This window comes from Ranitomeya variabilis, chromosome 1, assembly GCF_051348905.1.
Source record: "Ranitomeya variabilis isolate aRanVar5 chromosome 1, aRanVar5.hap1, whole genome shotgun sequence".
NCBI lineage: Eukaryota > Metazoa > Chordata > Amphibia > Anura > Dendrobatidae > Ranitomeya > Ranitomeya variabilis.
Genome location: NC_135232.1, coordinates 163,801,813 through 163,818,214, shown reverse-complemented (window position 1 = coordinate 163,818,214; position 16,402 = coordinate 163,801,813). Strand labels below are relative to the sequence as shown.

The following is a 16,402-nucleotide window of genomic DNA, read 5'->3' as shown; positions in this document are numbered from 1 at the left end:
ACATATACATTTACACCAGTTTCAGGAATAGAAACTTTCATAGAAGTACTTTTTTAAATAGCAGAAAAGGTAGGACATTCAATTGAAAGACACTGCGAGTTAAAGGGTTATTTCCAGAAACAGAATGTGGTAATAATAATGTACAGATTTATTTATTTGTGCCAATATAAGTCAGTGTTAACTCTACCTCCCAAAGGATGCTACTCAGGCTCTATTTACCTTTTAGTTGACACTGGAACCGTCCTGTAGTAGTTCCAGTGTTCCTGGTTGGTCATGCACAGTGCAGTCTCCGACAGATCCTAAAGCATAGCTCTGCTCTGGGACCTGTCTGCAAATGAGCTGCTCCTGGAAGGGATGATGTCATATGAAGGGACAAAACTTACTTGTTTACAGAGCAGAGAGCTCATACTATTAAACAGCAGTGTTCATGTGTACGGGTAATAAAGAGGAACAATGTACTGTAGGATGGGACTGTCTATAGAGGGGTTCCCAGGAGAGATATAATTCAGGATGAGGCTGTTTATAGAGGGCTTAGGGGAGTGATATACTGCATGATGGTTCTGATAGGAGTGATATACTGAAAGATGGGGCTGTGTATAGAGGGGCTGACAGTTGTTGAACAGTGTTTGTTGCCTGCTGCTCATAAATTTGTGATGTGAAACGCCAAATACTGCTCTGTTGATGCATTAGACAGAAGATAATCATCTGCCATATGCATCAACAGAGAATCATTTGCCGTTTCAGATCACTGATCTCTTAGTAGCAGCCAGCAAACACAGCTCAGCCAAGCTGAGCTTTGAGAGAACTGAGCTAGCAATGATGTAAAAACACATAGACAGCTATGCTGATGTAAATAACATAGGATAAAATTGGCTAGACGGGGTACTGCACCAGAGCAGTGAGTGCACAGAAGCATAACTACACTTAGATTAGCTGTATGATACATTAGTGGTTGTCAGGAGCACACACAGGATTGGGAGGGAGTGATCTGCAGCACTGAGGAGAAGCAATTGCTGCTGCGAAATGTAGTTTGAGCAGTGTAAGAATAGTACTAACGAGTCAGCGATGTGAAGCTGGATGCACGAAAGGGCAAATAGAGATGACAAAATATAGAAAGGTACACAAAATAAATGTTATGTTGTGTTTAGTCTGTATATTAACAATAAGCATGGATTTACTATGCTTTGTGAAAATTAATGCGACTGTGAGAATAAACCTTTAAGAAAACCCACCTAAAGTACAGTAATCGGTAAATAGCTTAAAATATTCTGAATCAGTCATTTTTCTAATCCTACTCACTCGCAATTCCCTCACTGTGTGCCTGTAAGTGGGCCATGTGCTGCATGCTGATGCAGAGAGAGGACTCCTAAGTGGGAGCATATGATGGAGCCGGCTCCTAGAGTTCATTCATCTGCATTCAGCTCAGGGGTCTCTTTGCTAATGTAGAGTGGGGGAATGCAGATGTGTGAAAAGCTTAAAATTTCAAATTTGGAACCATCGTTTTTGAGACATAGTCTAAAGGGCTGTCATGACAGCTCAAGGCGCAATCCCGATCTGAGGCCTTCATTGGTAGACCAGATTCGCAGGGCAGAGGTAGAAAAAATGAAATTCCCTGAAACATCTAAGGGGTATTATTGGATTCCTCCAGCTTAAACATAACATAAGGTTACTGTTGATAACAGAATTCCAGAACATAATATTTCATTTGCCACCTGGAGTTCATCTTCTGCTCTTTATGGCATACTTTGTACTGAATTTGGAAGTTGGCCAATTTACAGTATAACTGGCTATACATTATAAAACCAAGCCAACTGTCTTACACTGATATAATCTGATATATTTTAAGGTCTCTGTGTGATGACTTGTCCATTTTACATTTAGTTAATTATCTTATCAAGGTACATCCTAAATTAAAAATCATTATCAATATATGTTTACAACTCCTACATGTATCTGAGTCTCCATAGTAACAGACTACAAACAAACTTCATCGTCTGGTTCAGCAGTCAGGCCATGTGCACACGTTCAGTATTTTTTACGTTTTTCCGCGTTTTTTCGCTATAAAAACGCGAAACAAATGCGAAAAAAACGCTTACATATGCCTCCCATTATTTTCAGTGTATTCCGCATATCTTGTGCAAATGTTGCATTTTTTTCCGCGAAAAAAATCGCATCGCGGAAAAAAAAGCAACATGTTCATTAAATTAGCGGAATTGCGGGGATTCCGCACAACTAGGAATGCATTGATTTGCTTACTTTCCGCATGTGGCTATGCCCACCATGCGGGAAGTAAGCAGAACATGTGCGGTTGGTACCCAGGGTGGAGGAGAGGAGACTCTCCTCCACGGACTGGGCACCGTATAATTGGTAAAAAAAAAAAAATAAAAAAAAATAAAAAATAGTCATATACTCACCTTCGATGGCCGCCGCAGTCTTCCCGCCTCTCAGGTGCACGCTGCCGCTTCGGTTCCTATAGCTGGTGTGTGTGAAGGACCTGCGATGACGTCGCGGTCACATGACCGCGATAACGTCGCAGTCACGTGACCGCGACGTCATCGAAGGTCCTGCACACAATATAGGAACGGACGCTGCTGAGGAGATCGGCTGTCTGCAGAAGGTGAGTATAACCATTTTTTGTATTATTTTAACATTCTATCTTTTACTATTGATGCTGCATAGGCTGCATCTATAGTAAAAAGTTGGTCACACTTGTCAAACACTATGTTTGACAAGTGTGACCAACCTGTCAATCAGTTTTCCAAGCGATGCTACAGATCGCTTGGAAAACTTTAGCATTCTGCAAGCTAATTACGCTTGCAAAATGCTAAAAAAAAACGGGAAAAAAACGCAAAAAGAAACATGCGGATTTCTTGCAGAAAATTTCCGGTTTTCTTCAGGAAATTTCTGCAAGAAATCCTGACGTGTGCACATACCCTCATGCTCTGCTCTGTTTGTCCCTCTCATCATACTGATCTGTCAAATAAATGTTAGCAAAAAGTTTGGACTTAGACAAGAGAAAGTAAGACTTCAGGAGCAGAATATACAGTGGGTACGGAAAGTATTCAGACCCCTTTAAATTTTTCACTCTTTGTTTCATTGCAGCCATTTGGTAAATTCAAGAAAATTCATTTTTTTTCACATTAATGTACACTCTGCACCCCATCTTGACTGAAAAAAAAAAACAGAAATGTAGTAATTTTTGAAAATGTAATAAAAAGAAAAAACTGAAATATCACATGGTCATAAACATTCAGACCCTTTGCTCAGACACACATATTTAAGTCACATGCTGTCTATTTCTTTGTGATCCTCCTTTAGATGGTTCTACTCCTTCATTGGAGTCCAGCTGTGTTTAGTTAAACTGATAGGACTTGATATGGAAAGACACACACCTGTCTATATAAGACCTTACAGGTCACAGTGCATGTCAGACCAAATGAGAATCATGAGGTCAAAGGAACTGGCCAAGGAGCTCAGAGACAGAATTGTGGTAAGGCACAGATCTGGCCAAGGTTACAACAGAATTTCTGCCGTACTCAAGGTTCCTAAGAGCACAGTGGCCTCCATAATCCTTAAATGGAAGAAGTTTGGGACCACCAGAAGTCTTCCTAGACCTGGCCGTCCAGCCAAACTGAGCAATTGTGGGAGAAGAGCCTTGATGAGAGAGGCAAAGAAGAACCCCAAGATCACTGTGGCTGAGCTCCAGAGATGCAGTAGGGAGATGGGAGAATGTTCCACAAAGTCAAAAGTCACTGCAGCCCTCCACCAGTCGGGCCTTTATGGCAGAGTGGCCCAATGGAAGCCTTTCCTCAGTGCAAGACATATGAAAGCCTGCATAGAGTTTGCTAAAAAACACATGAAGGACTCCCTGACTAAGAGAAATAAGATTTTCTGGTTTGATGAGACGAAGGGAGACCTTTTTGGTGATAATCCTAAGCGGTATGTGTGGAGAAAACCAAGCACTGCTCATCACCTGCCCAATACAATCCCAACAGTGAATCGTGGTGGCAGCATTATGCTATGGGGGTATTTTTCAGCTGCAGGGACAGGACGACTGGTTGTCATTGAAAGAAACATGAATTCGACCAAGTACAGAGATAAACTGGATGAAAACCTCTTCCAGAGTGCTCTGGACCTCAAACTTGGCCGAAGGTTCACCTTCCAACAAAACAATGACCCTAAGCACATAGCTAAAATAACAAAGGAGTGGCTTCAGAACAACTATGTGACCTTTCTTGATTGGCCCAACCAGTGCCCTGACCTAAACCCAATTGAACATCTCTGGAGAGACCTGAAAATGGCTGTCCACCAACGTTCACCATCCAATCTGACGGAACTGGAGAGGATCTGCAAGGAAGAATGGCAGAGGATCACCAAATCCAGGTGTGAAAAACTTGTTGCATCATTCCCAAGAAGACTCATGGCTATACTAGCTCAAAAGGGTGCTTCTACTCAGTACTGAGCAAAGGGTCTGAATACTTATGACCATGTGATATTTCAGTTTTTCTTTTTTAATAAATTTGCAAAAAGTTCTACATTTCTGTTTTTTTCAGTCAAGATGGGGTGCAGAATGTATATTAATGAGAAAAAATGAACTTTTTTGAATTTACAAAATGGCTGCAATGAAACAAAGAGTGAAAAATTTAAAGGGGTTTGAATACTTTCTGTACCCACTGCACACGGGTTGTTTGTATGCATCACGGTCTGCTTAGGCAAAGGAGCTGTAATAACTAAACATTGAGGGAAAAAAAATGTACGGTAATCAAGACCTGTTTAACAAGTATTTGCTTGTTTTGTAATTTTAGGTACACAAAGAAATTAAATGTACCGTAATTTGGTTATCAGGGTATGCAAAGTAGAAGGGGCGCCAAGAGCTAACAGGAATTGTCAGCAAGATTGGAATTAAGGCAGAAGATGGATGGCATTTAGACATACCAACCCTCAAGGTTTTCACATTTCAATTATACATTGGGCCCTTTTTTTATGCCCGCTAGTTTAACTTTTTAGCAACCGACTGTAGGTAGTGTTGTTATATAAAGAGGACTTATCACCAAATTTTTTATGTTGAATGGGACACACAATGTAATAGTGGCTGCAAAACAGAATAAAATGGGGTTTTTTTGTTTTTTTACCTCTTCTTTGTAAAAATGTTGGCATTCAAAGTATTTGGCACCTAATGAGTTACCTTTATAAAGTCCAGGTAGGTGTTATCAGACCTTTCACTGGGGGTGAGTACTTTTTGCACATGTAGATGCTGACCAATCATAAGCTGGCAGCCACACTTGAAAGAAAAGCATGGGCCCCACCATAAATTAGAGCAGATTTCTCAGTGTGTGAGATGTAATGATACAGTCCTGATCTCCTGGCTTAACCTAATGCATGATTAGAAACCATAGATAACCAACACCTTTCAGATAAGTTTATTAAGGGGGATAGCACAGTTTAATTTAGGAATTTCACATTATAAACTCTTCTATCAGCTCTCCATCTCTCCTAGCACTGTCAGCTCTGCTGTACTGCTCCTTCTCCCACACTGCCTGTCTGGAGATGAGAACCCAAAGTGTCAGTATCACACTTATGGCTGTTGTGCTCAACTTCTAATCACTCTGCAGTGAGATCAGAGCAGGGTGTCATTATAGCTTACTCAGGAGTAGTTCAGAATAGGCAGATTATTCCTGTGTAAGATGCAATCACATCCCTGCTCTCTACACAGAATTACAGGTTGCTTGAGCACAGCAGAAATAAGTGTGATTACGGACACAGTCAATAATCAGGAGAGCTGATAGAAGACTTTGTAATGTGACACAGCTAAATTCAGCTGCACTGGCCTTCATCTCATATAGGAAGTTAGACCAGGAGACCAAAACTGTATCATTGCAGTGCACACACCTGAGAAACCAGCTTAAAGCTATGGTGGGGGCATGTTCTTCTTTCCTTTGATCATTGCTGCCTGTTTATTATTGGTTTGCATCATAAAGGGAGAATAAGTACTCGCCCACAGTCAAAACTCTCTGATAACAGCAATTAGGACCAAATATTTTGAGTGCTACTATCTCCACAATGGAAATGTGATATTTAAACTAAAAAGTTTTATTTTGCTCTGTTTCCACTGTTAAATCATGAATTCAGTTCAACAAGAAAAAAATGGTGAAAGGTCTTTAAACCACCACTATGGTTTTTTTTAAAATTTCATCCTCGGGGTGGTATCGATAATGTATATTTCCTGCCTGTACTAAAATACATACCGGTCACTATCTTCTACTGTACTTGGCGCTGCTTAGGTCCTTTTCTGCTAGTTGTGACCTGCTGGATCACTCCAATGTCACGTCTCAGTGTAAGTCTCTGAGAACGTGAACAAGACTGTCATAGACTTACATTGAGATCCTCTGATCCCTAACTTTGACTTCTGGTCAATCGAGAGCTGCGGTCACAAGATGTTGAAATGGGATCAGAGCGGTGGCGAGAACTGAATACAGTGGCTGGTAAGTGTGCTTTAAAGTACACCTTTGTGTTCAGCAAAAAAAATGACTTTTACATGTTACATGCATAAACCAAAACCATAACTTCATACATATTGAAATGTTACGTATAAGCCCCAGTGTATGGTATTTTATTTATTTGCAGTCTGCAATATTTAATAGGGCTCCAATTCCATGTTAAAACTACTTCTCATGTATCTTCTTGCTTCGTTTTACAGTTCCTTGCATAGTCTCAAGGTAAAATACTCAAGGCAAAACTGATACTGAAATGAGATATGTCTACTGGAGGGCACAGGGAGTTGTGTTATCCTTGATGTTCTTTGAATCCCTCAGTTCCTGCACTAGGCATAAGAAAGTGTATTAGTTTTTAACTACATCAAGTTTTTTTTCCAATTTTTCAAATCGCGTGGCCTGAGACAAGTACTACAGCAAGTCAGTCCTATGCTTGTAAATGCTGAAACTACAGGCTGGTAATGATCAATGGCTGACACATATTCAGGCTTAGGCTACACAGTAATATTTGGTTGTATGTGACTTGCAGTAAAATTGTGGGATTACCATAATGTCGGCTCCTTTTAGGCTCCACTTATACACAGCACATGAAAGGTTTCCCTGCTAGAGTCAGCTTGACATAACTATAGATGAGCAAATAAGAACTGTAAAGTTTGGGGTTTGTACATGATACCTAGTCTCCGGTGCTTGAACTCGGAGCATGGACTTCTCCTGGAATTTACAGTTGGGGGACGAGAGGGAGATCTAAAGTTCGGCTCCCCATTGACTTCTGTGAGGTTTAGGTTCAATTCGGGTACAGTTCTGGTACACGAGCCGTACTTTGGACTAAAGTTCGGACGAATCCGAACATCCACGGGTCAACTTATCCCTAGATATAACACCGCAGAAGGGGCACATGGCCCTTGCTGTGGGATGGACATGTACAATCTGAGTGCCGATATAATGTCTGTGGAAGCAGTCAGGAGGGCAAAGATAGGGTTTGCTTGTTTTTCATATATACAGTATGTAATTCAATATGATAGCCAATGAAATATCAACTGTATAAAAGTAATAAAAATATAAAAAATATATTCTCGTGAACGGCATTTTTTATACAGTAGTCTAAAGTATAAAAATCCAGGTTTGACTTCATTGAACCAGTCACATCAATGCTCCAAATCACAATTAGGTTTCATTGGAGCCTCACACTGGAGAGCGACAATTACTGCATCTTGTGACAAAAGTATAAAGGAAATGTATGTTTGAATTCTTGTCTATAGTGAGAAAGAATCCCGACCTATCAGTATAGCTGGCCATACACGAGATACCTGCTGGCCGGATGTTTATCTTTCAGAAAGCTCCCAACTCCCCCATACACATGAACGCCGAGGGAGGGGAGAAAGCTGCTATCAGAAAGTTGTGAAAACAAAAGGTTCAGGTATTTAAAGTTCAAAGTGACTTCATCTGTTAGGGGGGAGTTGGGAGCCCACCATACACATCTGATGTCTATAAGGGTCTTTAAAAATGCGTGTGATTGGGTTTATATAGCTGTAATATCTGAATTCTAAGAGTTAGGGTTAAGCTTAAAGGGGTTAGCTACTACTTTTTTCTGATGTCCTATCCAAGAACACTTGAAAGGCTGGAAAATAATACGCATCAGTAAGTTATTCCTTATTGAAAATACATGCACACTCCACCAACCCAATTGTGCATCTTTTGGGGAAGTTGGGATGAAAAGCTGTTGGAACGATGGTCTGCCAGAACCCAATTGCAATCATAAAGGGCCCTTACGATAGTAGTACGCATTTAACTACATATGATTATCACGGCGTGCAAAAGAAACGGTTGAGTAAGAAATTCAGCTCTGCTACTGTCTGAATTAATCAAGCTTTAGCCACATTTTGAACTTTGTAAAGGGATTTTTCAGTCCTGGAAAAGAATAACTTTTAATCCTCTTGTTTTAATCTTGAAAACATAAAATCCTTTGAGTTTTTTTTATCAAAGTATTTACATGTAGATAAAGTAGATCTTGTTCTAGTGAATGTTCTCAACACCAGTTCAGGTAAATCCACAGCGTTCATCCACATATTCTAGAACGCACTGTAATCATTCTCTGTATCTCAGCTCTCATTCAAAATATGTACAGCGGCATGTAAAAGTGTGGGCATCTCTGGTCAAAATTACTGTTATTGTGAACAGTTAATGAAGATGAAATGGTCTCTAAAAGGCCTAAAGTTAAAGATGACACATTTCCTTTATATTTTAGGTAAATATATATATATATATATATATATATATATATATATATATAATATATTTTCCTTTTTTACATTTAGTATATTACAAAAAGGAAAACGGGCTGATGAAAAAGTTTCAGCATCCTGCATGGTTAGTACCTAATAGCACCCCCTTTTGAAAGTATCACAGCTTGTAAACGCTTTTTGCAGACAGGCAAGAGTCTTTCAATTCTTGTTTGATTGATTTTCGTCCATTCTTCCTTGGAAAATTATTTGAGTTCTGTGAGATTCTTGCATGCTTTGCTATTTTGAGGTCTAGCCACAGATTTTCAATGATGCTTAGATCAGGGGACTGTGATGGCCATTGTAAAACCTTCAGCTTGCGCCTTTAAGGTAGTATATCGTGGATTTTGACGTGTGTTTAGGATCATTATCCATTTGTAGAAGCCATCCTCTTTTCAACTTCAGCTTTTTTACAGATGGTGTTATGTTTGCATCACAAATTTGCAGAAAATTTCATTGAATCCATTCTATCCTCTACCTATGAAATGTTGCCCGTGCTATTGGTGCAACACAAAACCAAAGCATGATTGATCCACCCCCATGCTTAATGGTTGGTGAGACGTTCTTTTCCTGAAATTCTGTGCCTTTTTTCTCCACACATAACCTTGATCATTGTGGCCAAAGAGTTCTATTTTAACCTCGTTTATCCACAGAACTTGTTTCCAAAATGCATCAGGCTTGTTTAGAAGTTCTGTTGCATACTTCTGACTCTGAATTTTATGGTGAGGACGCAGGAGAGGTTTTCTCTTCCATGAAGGCCATAGTTTTGCAGGAGTCTCTGAACATTAGAAACATGTACCAAAACTCCAAGGTCTGCCGAATCTTTCTGAAGGTCTTTTGCAATCAAGCGGGGGTTCTGATTTACATCTCTAGCAATCCTGTGAGCAGTTTTCACTGAAATTTTGCTTGGTCTTCCAGACCTTATCTTAACCTCCAGTGCTGCTGATAAATGCTATTTCTTAATTACATTTCAGACTGAGGAAAGGGCAACTTGAAAACGCTTTGCTAGCTTCTTATAGCCTTCTCCTGCTTTGTGTGCCTCCACCATTTTCATTTTCAGAGGGCTGAGCAGCTGTAAAGAACCCATTGCTGCTGTTTTTTGGTACAAGGTTAGAGGGGACTAAGTTTTTATAAAGCTTTGAAATTTTCATCACCTGGCCTTTCCTAACAATGATGGTGAACAAGAATAACCCTAACAGGCTATTTAAGGTCTGAAACCTTTGTCAGTTATCTGAGCACACAAATCTGCCCATTTTCCTTTTTGTAATTTTTAAAATAAAAAAATTACTTAACTGTTCACAATAACTGTGATTTTGACTAGGATGCCCAAACTTTTCCATGCCAATGTATATATTTATAGTTACTAGGGTTGTGCAAACTTTTCTTTTCATGAGCGCACTGCTTCTGTACCTCCCAGCTTCCTGGTTACCGGGGGAAGGTGGGCTCCTGAAAATTGACAGTTCAGATCAGTGGCATACCCACGTAACTGGTCTACACTGTGCACTCTCCCATGCAGCTAGCCAGAGGCAGCTTTGTTGTATCTGTATAGTATTCTAGGAAGATGTGGGGCCAGACATAACAACTCTACTGAACTGTGAGACTGTAATGAGGTCAGTAGGGCAATTATAATTAGTAGTAACGGGGCATTCTTTGTATGTGAGACAGAAACCCTTAAAAGGGTTGTGCTGAGTTCTTATTTATTTTTGCTACTAGGGAAATTTAAGATTTATTTTATTTGATGAATGTTTCCTGTTTAGTTAACAAAATGTTGATAAAGGTTGCATGTTTCTCTTTTAACTTTGTTTTTTCATCATCATTATGGTTCACTTTGTAACAAATACTGTCTTTCTCAGCAGCATGCCATATATTTCACAAGTCATTTACACGCCAGAATTGATGTACTAAATAAATGCACATCACAATCCCCACAATTAAATCTTAGTATTGAATATATAGTGCTAAGATACCTACAGTCTTACTACAGTTTATGAGAAAACAGCGGGGTCTAGGGATGAAGCATTGTCTCATAATTTGTATCAGTTGCTAGCTTTTTTGTTCAACAATCTGTATTGCTTAAAAATCAGATATGCTTTCTTAGGCTACGTTCACATTAGCGGCGGGCGCCGCAGCGGCGCCGCATGCGTCATGCGCCCCTATATTTAACATGGGGGCGCATGGACATGCGTCGCACTTGCGTTTTGCGTCGCTGCGGCGCCCGCGTCCGGGCGCAGAGGACGCAGCAAGTTGCATTTTTGCTGCGTCCAAAATCAATTAAAAAAAGGACGCATGCGGCGCAAAACGCAGCGTTGTGCATGCGTTTTGCTGCGTTTTTGTTTGCGTTGTGCGCTGCGGCGCCGACGCGGCGCACAACGCAAATGTGAACGTAGCCTTACTGAATTCTTTCATTCATCCAGATCAAACCGTCCAATTTCCATTGTAAGACTGTATTTTCCAAATCATGCCTGAGTTTGAATGCTGAAGTTGCAAATATGTGAAGAGCAAGTAATGTACTTCAGTAATTAGAATCAGTAAATGATATGTCATTTATTGAAAAGCCATGTGAAAGTGTTTATGGCACTACCACAGGATATTCACAGCATGTACAGGTGGGACCCCCGGCAATTAATTTCCTCTGTAATGCTACGTTCCCACAATGAGTTTTTGGTGAGTTTTTAGATGTTGCCGGTTTCCTGCAGCATTTCTGCACCCTTTTGGTTACGGTACTTGCAATTTTCAGTGCGTTTTTTGTTTCTTTTTTTGCATGCATGCATGCATTTTTATCATATTTTTGACCCTGCATTTTTTGTCTCTTTTTGAATATCATGTTACAAAGTGTACTGCCTTGTTTTTGATACTTCCTGGTACTTTATTGATTCAGTCATGTGTGGATTAAAGGGAACCTGTCACCTGAATTTGGCGGGACCGGATTTGGGTCATATGGGCGGGGTTTTCGGGTGTTTGATTCACCCTTTCCTTACCCGCTGGCTGCATGCTGGCCGCAATATTGGATTGAAGTTCATTCTCTGGCAATATTGCCTTGCGCAGGCGTGTACTCCAGAGGGCAGAGAATGAACTTCAATCCAATATTGCGGCCAGCATGCAGCCAGCGGGTAAGGAAAGGGTGAATCAAACACCCGAAAACCCCGCCCATATGACCCAAAACTGGTCCCGCCAAATTCAGGTGACAGGTTCCCTTTAAATACATTTTTAGTGTGTTTTTGAAGCGCAAACGTACTAAAAACACAAATCTAATGCACTTCTTTGGGGAAAATCCAGACATAAAACTCAGCTTACTTACAGGAGAAATTGATGCTGGGAAGGGAGGGAGTCCGACATCGGCGTTCTATTATGTTCGATGTCGGAAAGGGGTACAAAAAAGGGGCACAGGGGGCATGAGGTTTTCATAAATCCCACCCACTTTCCTAGAACTGTTAGAAGATGTGTTTTAAAGGGAATCTGTCATCAGGGTTTTGCTATGTAATCTGAATAAAGCACACTGTAGGGATTAAAACCAGGGCTGTGGAGTCAGAGTCTGTGTCCATTTTGGTGGAGTGGGTATAAAATGCACCGACAGACTCCTAAAATATAATAAATTGGGTACAGTAGTACAATGAAAGATGTGCTGTAAATGTTTCATAATTTGGGAAAGTTATGAAATGTCTGTTCCTGATCTAAGGATCTGGGCCTTGAGTGGAGATGAGTCTGTGCTGCACTTTATGTACATGCTCAGTAGTTATTAGGGTATGTGCACACGTTCAGGATTTCTTGCAGAAATTTCCTGAAGAAAACCGGAAATTTTCTGCAAGAAATCCACATTTTTTTTTTTTGCGTTTTTTTTCCGTTTTTTTCGCGTTTTTTTAGCATTCTGCAAGCGCAATTAGCTTGCAGAATGCTAAAGTTTTCCAAGCGATCTGTAGCATCGCTTGGAAAACTGACTGACAAGTTGGTCACACTTGTCAAACATAGCGTTTGACAAGTGTGACCAACTTGTTACTATAGATGCTGCTTTTGCAGCATCTATAGTAAAAGATAGAACGTTTAAAAATAATAAAAAAAATAAAAAAAATGCTTATACTCACCCAGACATCTCATAAGCGGCGTCCGTTCGTCTTCCTATAGCTGGTCTGTGCGCACAGGGCCTTCCGTGACGTCACGGTCACGTGAGCGGTCACATGACCGCTCACGACCAATCACAGGACAGTGACGTCATCGGCAAGGTCCTTCGCCGCACACCAGCTACAGGAACCGAACGGCAGCGTGCAGCGGTGAGGCGGGAACACTGCGCGGGACATCGAGGGTGAGTATAGGACTATTTTTTATTTTATTTCTTATTTTTTGACCAGTTATATGGTGCCCAGTGCGTGGAGGAGAGTCTCCTCTCCTCCACCCTGGGTACCAACCGCACATAATCTGCTTACTTCCCGCATGGTGTGCACAGCCCCGTGCGGGAAGTAAGCAGATCAATGGACTCCTAGGTGTGCGGAATCCCTGCAATTCCGCATTTTTAATGAACATGTTGCTTTTTTTTCCGCTATGCGATTTTTTCGCGGAAAAAATCGCAACATTTGCACAAAAAATGCGGAATACCTTGTAAATAATAGGAGGCATATGTTAGCGTTTTTTTCGCGTTTTTATCACGTTTTTATAGCAAAAAAACGCGAAAAAAACGCTAAAAATCCTGAACGTGTGCACATGGCCTTAGTGCTGGGGAGTCAGGAGTCATGGAAATTGAGGAGTCGGAGGTTTGGCTTACTGACTCCACAGCCCAAGTTAAAACACAGATTTCAACAATGCCTCTCCTATCAAACTCTAGGTTTTGTTTACTTGCAATGATTGTTTTAGCACCAGTAGCTTATCATTGCTCAGACACAGAAGTGTAAAGGCCCCGTCTCACATAGCGAGATCGCTAGCGAGATCGCTGCTGAGTCACAAGTTTTGTGACGCAACAGCGACCTCAGTAGCGATCTCGCTATGTGTGACACGTACCGGCGATCAGGCCCCTGCTGCGAGATCGCTGGTCGTGTCGGAATGGCCTGGGCCATTTTTTGATCGTTGAGGTCCCGCTGACATCGCTGAATCGGTGTGTGTGACACCGATCCAGCGATGTCTTCACTGGTAACCAGGGTAAACATCGGGTTACTAAGCGCAGGGCCGCGCTTAGTAACCCGATGTTTACCCTGGTTACCAGCGTAAATGTAAAAAAAAAGAAACAGTACATACTCACCATCTGATGTCTGTCAGGTCCCTTGCCGTCTGCTTCCTGCTCTGACTGCCGCCGTAAAGTGAGAGCACAGCAGTGACGTCACCTCTGCGCTCTGCTCTCACTGTACGGCGGCTCAGTCAGAGCAGGAAGCAGACGGCAAGGGACCTGACGAACATCAGATGGTGAGTATGTAGTGTTTGTTTTTTTTGGTAACCAGGGTAAACATCGGGTTACTAAGCGCGGCCCTGCGCTTAGTAACCCGATGTTTACCCTGGTTACCCGGGTGCTGCAGGGGGACTTCGGCATCGTTGAAGACAGTTTCAACAATGCCGAAGTCGTTCCCCTGATCGTTGGTCGCTGGAGAGAGCTGTCTGTGTGACAGCTCCCCAGCGACCACACAGCGACAAAACAGCGACGCTGCAGCGATCAGCATCGTTGTCTGTATCGCTGCAGCGTCGCTGTGTGTGACGGGGCCTTAAGCCTCCTCATCTGACTCGCCTTATGTGATAAGCAGCTCACTATCTATAGACATTGTACATACAGAGCCCAAATATTCTGATTGTGTCAATACTAAGTGATACATCATGGATTCAGGGTCTCTTTTCCTACATTATGCTGCTCTTTGATGTTGTAGCAAAAACCTGCTGACAGATTCCCTTTAACTGCTTCCTGACCCCCTACGGTAGATAAACATCATTTATAAGCGGTCAGTGGTCTGGCAGCGCTCAGGACTCCCGGGGACCTGCACGTGCTGCAATTCCTGAGCAGAGCGGTAGCTCTGACAGGTGACAGCATCGGGACCTGATTGGATCAGGTCCCAGTGATGTTAACCCTTTGCTATTTTCTAGATCGCAGCATTTAAAAGATGGCAGAGGGAGACCACTGCTATACTCACCTCTCCGACGCGCCCCGTTCCCCCGTGACGAGATCTAATCACATCACTGGGATCCCACGTTGTCCCGGCAGCTGGAGGTCACATGCTGACTTCCAGGTCTGCCTGCTGCAGTGGCTTGTTAGATTCAGCCAGCAGCTGAGTCTAAGGCCGGGGTCACACTAAACCAGGGGTGGGGAATCTTTTTTCTGCCAAGGGCCATTTGTATAATTATACCTTCCTTCGGGAGCCGTACAAGCTCCGCCCACAAAGTGCATCCAGACTCTGGCACTGGTGTCAAGGCGTAATCCTTCATTGCATGCCCTTCAGTGTTCAGTAGTGAACACTGCATGTGTGTGCTAACAGAGCAAGAAGAAATTAATGAGCTGGTTGTAATCAAACTGCACCTCCCTGCCCAAGAATGTGGTCCCTGAGAATCTGCTCAGGGGCCTGATAAAAGGTCATCAAGGGCCGTAAATGGCCCTGGGGCCTGAAGTTCCCCACCCCTGCACTAACCGTATGGAAAATCGGTCAGAGTCTCCCTGCCGAGAGTCGCACCAGTGTTCTCCGTATGGACATCCATGTGTAATGCGTTTGCAATGTGATGATGCTATTTTCTCGCACTTATGTATCCTCATGATATGCAATTGGCTTTACATTTCTCACTGATTTTCCTCATTGAATTTAGTGGCTCAATGGTCTGAAATGAGGAAAATGTGTGCGTATTTCTCGCAAGTCACACGGATGGTCCGTATGGTTTCCCGAGTTTTTCTCGCACCCATAGGCTTCCATTGGCGAGTCTCGGACGATATATGCGTAAAATCGCAGCATGCTGCGATTTCACGTGCATGTCGAATACGCCTGAGAAAAAAATACAGTGATGTGAGCTGCCCCATAGATTAACACTGGTCCGAGTGCTATGCGATGTTTTCTCCCATAGCACTCGTCCGTATTCTACAGTAGTGTGACCCCGGCCTAACAAGTGATCCGACAGTATAAAACTGTCAGGTCTCATACAATGCAATCATGTATACAGGGACTAAATAAAAAAAATAAAACTATTAAAAAAAAAAAAAATCACAAAATAAATAAAAAAAGAAGAATAAATATTAAGCCAATAAATACATATATGTATGTAAAAACAAAAAAAGTACACGTATTTGGTATCGCTGCGTCTGGAAAGAGAAGACCTATAAAACTGTCACACTTGTTAACTCCTTCAGTGCATGCCGTAAAAAAACAAGAGCAAAAACCTTTGCATTTTCATCATGCCGCCAAACAAAAAGTAGAATGAAACGCGATCAAAAAGTCAAATGAAAATAAAAATGGTAGTGATGAAAACGTCATCTTTTTCCGCAAAAAACAAGCTGCCATACATCTCTAAGGGCTGTCCCACACGTCCAGATAATTCCGGTACCGGAATAAATCGGTACCGGAGTTATCCGTGTCCGTGTGCCTGGGAACTCACGGAGGCCATACGTGCGGCACACGTGTGCCGCCCGTATGGCGAGTGGGTACCACACGGAGCGTGTGGTACCCACTCTGCATGGTGCTGAAG

At 42.0% G+C, this 16,402-nt stretch overlaps 1 long non-coding RNA gene across 1 annotated transcript in view; it reads left to right on the top strand.

Annotated features, from left to right (window-relative positions):
• LOC143808070 (uncharacterized) overlaps positions 1-16,402 on the top strand; it is a 37,701-nt gene that overhangs the window by 6,194 nt on the left and 15,105 nt on the right. The window lies entirely within an intron of this gene.